This window comes from Polyodon spathula, chromosome 11 (assembly GCF_017654505.1).
Source record: "Polyodon spathula isolate WHYD16114869_AA chromosome 11, ASM1765450v1, whole genome shotgun sequence".
In the NCBI taxonomy this organism is placed as follows: Eukaryota; Metazoa; Chordata; class Actinopteri; order Acipenseriformes; family Polyodontidae; genus Polyodon; species Polyodon spathula.
This window is the reverse complement of record NC_054544.1, coordinates 8,951,840-8,960,948: the sequence shown is the minus strand read 5'-3', so window position 1 is coordinate 8,960,948 and position 9,109 is coordinate 8,951,840. Positions and strand designations below refer to the sequence as shown.

Below are 9,109 nucleotides of genomic sequence, written 5' to 3'. Positions count from 1 at the left end.
ACTTTTTGTCATTTCACAGATAATTAATCAAAGTGCTTAAAAAGTAGAATCTGTACACTGTGTACGTACACATGACATTGGGTAAGTTTTATTAATTAGTTGAATAATAATGAATGTATTCATTAATTTGTGAATAGAGACTGTCAATAAGGAAAACTCCAATAATGACACAATCGTTTTACCTAATTTTTCACTTATTAAACAGAAAATGTTTAGACTGTTAGAGAGCACATTTACATTGGTGGTAAACTGCACTAACAATGTCATTCTATTGCTGATCGGCTGCACTCACAGAGAAGTGACAATACATCATAGTCCCTTATACTGTTCCAATTTATTCCAGTTAACTAGCAGTTTAAAAGTAATAGTTTTTTTCCTATGGATCTTTGTGAATAAAAGTTCCAGATGTGCCTGTCAGGTTGGTATGTTGACTGGAAATGTTTTACTGTAATTGGGTTCTAGATAGCCTTCAGGACTAAACTGAGAACTAACTCCAAATCCTTAGCTGTCATTTTCTTTTCGTCTGCTGGCTAATGATGAGCAAATTATAGCACAGAAATATGTTAGGCTCCTGGTATTGCTGCAAGAATTTTGAATTCAGCTATTCTTAAGGCAGCTTGTTACATGAAAAGCCTCCTCTGAAAGTAACATCTGAAAATCTTAAATCAAATCAAAACAGCAGCATCTACATATTTATAATTAGATGACACTCAAACATGAGATATGTGAATGCATTCCCTGACAATTATTCATAAATCTACTGAAACAATAAAAAGGGTCTGCATTGATCAATTTATATTACTAGACAGAAGTATTATTTTGATTAGACCAGGGCTAAACTGACCCTTTCTGTCTAGACCTGTGTTTCCACCATGTTCTAGCTATCCAGGTTCTAAAGTACCTTGTTTTTATTTCATGATACTGTAACTGTTAAACCTGTGGAATGGAGTTGTGATTGCCCAACCCATCTTGAGACTTATGCCTTTCTGTTTATTCATTTTAGAAATGTTAAAATTTGCAAGCATAGTTTTAGTGAAAGAGACACAGTGAAATTTGAAAGAAACTGACCCTGGTAAAGCAGGTAAATGTGATAAAAGTCCATGGTTCTGCTCTAGAAGAAACGCTAGGTACTGAGTTTGTGTCCAATTTCCCTCTGTGCATCTGCTTCTGTCTTGATCCCCACACCTGCAGACAGAAAACATTTAAATTTGCACGTGACAATTTAATATAATTGTTTGAATTGTACTTCAACTGTATCCATGTTTTCATAACCTTTCACCCACATGGAAATAAAATAATTTAAAAGTGTGTTAGTACTAAGCAAATGAGCAATTAGTACCAGATGCAGCAATACATGTATGCAGAAATCTGAGCACCTAATCAGCAAAATATTCATGCATGATTGAATGAAAGAATAAGTGGTAAATGCAATTAGAGCCTTTTATACTTTATTTTTATTCCAGTGTTGTGTGATTGCATGGTTTGCATGAATACATTCATACTGATTTTTTAAAAAGATAAGACAGATGTAAAAGAGAATTTGCCCAATTAAATCTTTGCAGAACTCTTTTCTTGTCTCAAAGCAGTCAGTCGTTTGAGTCTTCAAGAGGTTTATTTGGCTTTCAAAGTTGCAGATACCCCCTCAATGCAATGTTGGTGGTTTATGTTTTTATAGTATCCTTTGAGCTTTTGAAGAGTGTGTGCTTGTTTCCTTGAGAAGTCTGCATTATAAATGTATTATTGCTAACAAATATGTGTTGTCAATTCTAATTCATTTGATCTTGAGAATCAGAAAATCCTGTGCACGTTTTATGTCTGCAGAGGTTATGCCTATAAAAATATGTGCATACGTTATATGAATAGATTTGAAAAAGGTTTCCACTTTTTTTTTTTTCTAAAAGACTAATCCTAACAGATTAGAGACCAGATCTGTTTTATTTTCAGACAAAGGCTGGGAAATAAATAACTGTTATCAGGAACCACCATGTGTGTCATTTTAAAGGATTGTTTCAGGAAGCTTGGATGAAATATAGTTTATTGTTGGCAAATTTTGAAAACAAAAAGATGGATGACATAATTTACACTGACTGAAAACAGGCCTCAGTCTTGACACAGGTTAATCATTTTAAGGATTTTAGAAATGTGTCAAAATATCAGTACATTTATCCTTATTCTCATTACACAAAAATTAAGGAAAATAAAGAAAATTAGACATTACAAAACAAAATTAATTTTCATCAATAATTCCCATTTAAATGTAGTAAAGTTTCCATCAAAATGTAGGGATGCAGTAGCTAGGGAATCACATGTGGGAATCAGGTGTTAGTGGTGAACCATTCATTTGAAATACCAAATTGTGAATACCTGCATCACTGAAACTTGCGCAAGAAGGATATTCTGCATAAAATGCCAAATGGTTGCTCTTGAGACATGTAGTGTACCTCTAATTAGGGCTCTTTTTGAGAGGTTTGCAGATTTGTTCTTCAGCTGCTGAAAACACGTCTAATTAATCTGGAATGCATGTGCAGTTGTTGATACAAGACACAAGGGTTGTCTACCAGTAAAAGCTGAGCTTAAAGCAACATGATCTATTTCTTTATGCCGAAAACAAAATGCGGATTAATTTGTGTCTGTTTGTACTTTTTTGGGGTGCCGTTATCAGAAGACTTATTGCTGCTTGGGTCATGCCCATGTTGTGCTCATAGAGTATCCTGTTATTGTAAGCCTATAAGAGATGTCATCTTGTACATTTTGTGCAAGAGAACTGCAACAATTAAGCATAAACAGTGTTGTTTTTAAATTGTGCTGCAATGTTCCTCAAATGGGTTCAGCTTTAACATATATGTTCACCAGAATCATTCTGTGTGACCACAGCAATCTCTCAACGTAGCATTTTCATCGCAAATTAACTTTTCTGGGAATATTTAATTCAATTAAAAGAAAGTAGGACTTTTGTGGCCATGAAACCCACTGATGTACATTATTTATTGCAGCCTCGATTACTTATTTCTTAACTCTTGGACTTAGTTCTCTATTTTTAAGGGGCTTGAAAATGGATTACCTTTTCTGTATTTACCTACATCTGCAATTATATAATGACGCAACTGTAAATATTTGCAAAAAGGCCTTCTATATAACAATTCAAGATAAGACATCAAAATAAAATCTACAAGATATTCATATATACATCCTCAAGATAGGAACAATGTGCCTGTTCATATATGACATCTGTTATATTATAATATGTTTGATGTAAATAACTAATCATAAGCAATGGAACGTTTTGGTTGCTTAGTTCTGCAAGTGTGACGCTTAATTTGTGTGTGGGGGGGAAACAAGATATGGATTAAGCTTCTTGCAGAAATGGAAGTATCAGAGGCCAGACTAAACAACAGGTACAAGCTGAGGCTTGTACAGTAGGCTAATTAGATGGCACAGGTGTGGAAAATGTGGCTCAAAAGCATGTTACAGGTTGTGAAACATTATCTTATAACACTGACGTTTTTTCAAAAACGAACATTATAGGAAAATGAACAGAGCAATAATGATTGAGAAACAACACAATATGACCTCGTAATAACGCAATGCACATTTTTTTTTTGTCTTTGTGGTGATAATGAGCTTCCGTAGTACTGCCTAAAACTGCTAAAAAAAAAAAAAAAAAAAAAAAGAAAACTTAGTTCTTTAGTTATAAATCAGTTATTAGTACATTACTTATGTCAACTAAACTATGAGTCAATAGCAGATGACCTGGGCCTGCCAGTACTCCTGGTTGTTATTTATCTGTATCCCTGAAAAAGATGAATATGATTACATACAACGATCTGCTTACAATACTGGGTTCAGTGAGCTTAATTTTCAACAGTGTTGAGAAGCAGAAAGCTCTTATGTGTGTCTTCTTGTTATAATATGTACGTATGCGCTTGTGAGGTTATATTCGACCCGTGCTGCAATGCAAGCAGGAAGTTTTTTTGCAGGAGCCCCTGATCACCGCGCATGCGCTTTAATTCAGGGAAAGCAAGGCAGAGCTGCTGCCGCCGCCACTGCTATAGGTACAAAGCTGTTCTGAGAAAAATAAAAGAACAACAATTCCTTTAAAGTTTCACCTCATAGTATTTAAATAACACAAAGACAAGGAGAGTCGCAAAGAACAAATGTGTGGGGTCTGTCCCTGGTGGAAGAGTGGAGGAAAGGTTCGTACATGTTTTTTTTTTAATTTTTTTTATTTTTCTTTTTATTATTTTTTTCTGTGCTGTGAGGACTCTAAATACAAAGAAGAGCATTGTTTGTTGGACACGGGTCACTATAGATAGGAGAGATGCCAGCTGTAAAATATTAATATTGTGTAATATATACTTTCAAGAACCTGTGACTGTAATCGGAAATGCGCCTTAGTTTCGGACTGGTGGCGGGTTTGGGCCGGGAGATTTAGGCCATGCAACCCCCCCCCCCCATCCCCCCCCCCCCCCCCCCTTTTACAGAACCTACATTATCTGCGCGAACAGTTTCTTATTCAGCCTAAGCTCCCTTGCACAGTCCAGTAGAGGGATACTTAGATTAGAAAACACAAGTCAATATTTTGGATGCGGTCAGAAATTGTACGGATCTATGTCGTACAGGTTTTGTTCGTGGCTGTTGTGGAAGGATTATTAACTCCCTGTCTGTTTGATTTATTTATTTATTTATTTATTTATTTATTTATTTATTTATTGTTTTTTTAAATCCTGTTTTACTTGAGGAATAGTCTTCTGAACTGAATCTGCAACCATAACCTGTGTCATTTTTAACTGAGATGGATTTAAACAGCAATATCGCTTGTCTTGTTTGTCGAAGAAGCTGTTGAGTACAGTATAAACAGTTTCCTGCTTGAAAAGCTAGTAGCGAAATACATTAGTTACAGTACAACTACTTAAACTTAGAATATATGTCACACATTTCCAAGTAATAGTTTACACTGTATACTAATTTAGGCTGTGCAACATTTTAATGTGCGATTAGATTTGTACATCATGAACACAATGACAGCATGGTCGTTATGTTTAATAGTATTACAAAACTTGATTGTGTGTAGCAGTTGCCATATATAAGAAAAAAAGTACTTTTCTACAGACACTAAAAGTAAGTCTTCTACAGGTACATTTGGCTTCTAAATAATTAAGAAAGTTGGATTTGTTTAGAAAATATTTCAACATAGTAATAATAATAATAATAATAATAATAATAATAATAATAATAATAATAATAATAATAACCTGTGTAAAATCACATCAGAAAATAAACCTTCAAGTTGAATAGTACTGAGCGGTGTGAACCACAAAAAAACTTAATTGATAATGAATTATGTACTAGTACTGAAGTCCAGACTGGATAGACAGCATGTTGATTTGCTGTAGCTATTAGCAAACAGTTGGAGGTTTTATTTTTAAATAATTGTATGCACTGATTTGTTTTTGGTTGCTGTCCTTTGCTGTAGAAATACAGTTCCTGCATGATATAGTTACCACAGTATGTGTGCTGTGTTGTATATACAATGATCTTGTTATATATAACAATGAAATCCTTCTGATCTGAATTGTACACACTGCTACAGTAGATGTTATTGACAAATCAAACACATGTGCTATAGAAGTTTAAACACATTGGTGTACCATGGTATACATTGGAGAGGTTATGTTTTCATTGCAGGCATGAAATGTTGTGAACGTAACCATTCCTCCAGCATGGGAAGAATGAATATAAACTTATAACATTTATGATACTAAATTACGTGGCATATGTGAGCCTTGTTTTCCTTGCAAATAGGATGTACATATTCAATATCTATTTTACTGTAGGTATTCTGAAGGAAAGATTGTAATGGCAATTACTTTATTGCATGGTTCTGGTCATGGAAATCAAGTTTTTGCTTGGGCTACCAGATTTAATTTATACATCTCCAGAAGTGTGAATTTCCAATGAAAAAAACATATTTGAGTATTGAAGCACTACACATTTACATGGCAGTCCAATGATAGGCAAAGTGTGGGGTTGCTAAGGGGGAGTGATTTGTGGAACCGCTAACCCCTAAAGAAATACCCACCCCTTAAATGTTTCTGGGTTGTAGTCAGCACCTCTTTACAAGTTAATTCAAGTATTGCTTCTAAGTAGCTACAGTACATAGGCCTGGTATTTTATTTTGAGTACTCAAACTCCCCCACTAACTGACATTAAAAACAATTATGACACAAAGTTACTTTACCTGTAATGAACATTAGTCCTAATGACACTGCATTGGTATCCATAAAACTTGACTTACTGACAACTGTCCAGGAATATGTAGTTTTAATGTTTACAATTGTGATGTGCTGTAACTACAGTGTCCTGGATACTCTAATCATTTGACTTAAAGGTGTGGCATATCGTACTACCTACCAACATGCTACTGTAGAAATAGAATGTCTGACGCAATGAACAGATTTTTTAAATGATTCCATTCTGGAGAGAGAGAGCTTGTTTTGAATGGTGCATGCATTGTGGAATTGAATGGAGAGGGAGCTTTGAAACAGATCGTCTGATCCACACAAACGTGGGGCCACTCATTTAATTCTACCTATTGAACTTTAAATCCTGTTTGTCCTTTTTTTTGGCAGTCATAGGGTGATGCTTAACCCACTTTACCATAAATGCAGAGGTTTTGTTGTAGAGATTATTTAAGAACATTTACAGAAAGTTTACAAACGAGAGGAGGCCATTTGGCCCATCTTGCTCGTTTGGTTGTTAGTAGCTTCTTGAAGGATCCCAGGGTGTCAGCTTCAACAATATTACTGGAGAGTTGGTTCCAGACCCTCACAATTCTCTGTGTAAAAAAAAAAAAAAAAGCCTCCTGTTTTCTGTTCTGAATGCCCCTTTGTCCAATCTCCACTTGTGACCCCTGGTCCTTGTCTCCCCCCTCAACTTAGAAATATACAGTAGTTCCTTTCTTTCAAGTTTGTTTGCGGTTACTGTACATTTAAACTGCGGATACAGCAACTAAACTGCACCTCACTGTGTTACAATCCGCCATGTCAGTACAGTTTGTCTCATAAGGACCAACAGCTTTACCCTTATTGAGCTCCGAGTAAGCAGGTCAGACCCATTTGTATAAAATAATGCCTGTACCGTTTATATAACCTAAAATCATCCTTGCCAGGCTGAAGGAGACGAGAGATTAAACTTTGTAGGTTATTATTAAAATAGTGGAATTTATGTTGTCAACTACTTTGTGGTCATCCATGTCAGCAGAGTAGTATAGCCTACATTATTACTACTTGACGTACAATTTAGCGGCCAGCTAAATTGCCATCTACTTTGCCAGATGAGCTAAATTGTTATTTCAAAAAGGGGGAAAAAAAAAAATTAAAATACAAGTTTTATAGTGATCGTACGTTGCAGTGAATAGTATTCAAAATGTTTATTTTGTTCCAGTAAAGTAGCGGCAATTTCGACAATTCATTAGGTGTGTAAGTAAAAGTTCTTAGGGCATTTTGTTTCCAGGCTTATGCTTCCATGGACGCCGTGAATGAACCAATCAGTTTCAAGCTTGCAAGCGATATTGGTGATGAAGGCCGAACTGTACAATCATATACCTGAGCAGAGATTTTTAGTTTTTTATTTATTTATTTATTTATTTTTTAAAACACAACCTACATTTTCTATGTAAGATCATCTTTTTTTACTCTAAGTGTACGAAATACAGTGAGTATATGTTACAGCATTGTAAAATGTCTTATGCATTGACTTAGAAAATTGAGCTGAAACCTAGCATATACAATTAATATGGGAAATGGTATTAGCATTGCGAAATTAATGAATATGACTATTTTATTTTTATGTGTCTGTTTTGCTGATTTCAGTCTTTATTAAAATATCACTAATGATGTAGATGATGTGCCGGTCAGATCTTTTTCTGCATTTTCTGCATGGGGGTCACTATGAAGAGGTGTACATTACCATTCTATATTCCTGTAGCTGCTATGCAAACTCCCATCTTACTCATCCTTTTTTTGCAGGTGCTGATATTGCTTGCAGTACATTACACGCTCATTGTAAGAATCAGTAGTCTCCTGACATTGGAACCTGTTAGCAGCAGTGCTTCTAATATTGCATTCAGGATATCAATGACAAAGCATTCTAATGTCTGATGATAATAGTAGTATTTGTGTTTTGAGATTTAGATTGAATGATTTCTAATGTCTGAGTATACTTTCTCTTGCACTTGCTTTGCTCGTGAGCCTGACACAGCAAAACAAGTGCGAGAAATACACCCTCTGCTTCATCAGAGGTAGCCAGCGAACACTTATGAACATAAGCAAAAGCTAATTTTAAGTTATCTTTCAAGCTTTCAGATACTATGTGATTATTAGGAGTGTGCCGATACACCGCAGTACTTTTCTTGATGATACGATTATCAATACAGCGACCCATGCAGGTTTTTTAAAATGTTTTTATCTACAGAAACATAATATAATGTTACGGGTCTCGGGCAGAGAGCCCATCAACAGAAGATAGTGTTTAATCTGTTAAAATAGGAAAAGTAAAGACAGGACTAAATCAATTGTTGCTTGCAGTCTCTCGGTTTTACTACTGAAAGTTTTAAAACATCAAACAATCCATCACTTCATTGAAGAAGTGCAGAGAAGAACAATAATAACCATGACAATAAAATAATAGCAATAGAACATAACCAATAACAAGCCTTTTGAGATAGTCTTCATATTGGTATTCAACCGCTATCTCAGCTGTAGTATATTAAAATAAAACATGACAATCACAACAAAGAAGCATTCCACAATGGATAGCCTGTGTCATTTCTATAGTTATGCATTCTCCATATACACGTTATATAACTAGCATCACTATTTTAACACGTTCAGACTACTTCCATGGCACTGTTGCACTATTATTAATCATCAGTTCAACTACAAATATCATTCAAGTCTAAGCATCCTGAACGCAGTGTTAATAATGGTACATACAACTCACAATAAGGTATAAGTTTTAGTAATTCAAAACATGCATTTACATCACGTTATACCATGCCTAAATTCTACCTTTTATTAATTAGCAAAATGAAACACAGAATAACAAACAT

The 9,109-nt window shown here is 34.9% G+C and overlaps 1 protein-coding gene across 4 annotated transcripts in view; it reads left to right on the top strand.

Annotated features, from left to right (window-relative positions):
- The first annotated feature begins 3,993 nt into the window (after nucleotides 1-3,993).
- Nucleotides 3,994-9,109, top strand: part of LOC121323123 (speckle-type POZ protein-like A) — a 34,176-nt gene continuing 29,060 nt past the window's right edge. For 3 of the 4 annotated variants that reach the window (XM_041263924.1, XM_041263923.1, XM_041263922.1), the window contains exon 1: nucleotides 3,996-4,193. The gene's annotated coding sequence lies outside the window, so the exon portion shown is untranslated. Of the gene's footprint in view, nucleotides 4,194-9,109 lie in introns of all 4 variants that reach the window. The other variant, XR_005951116.1, reaches the window with a different exon arrangement.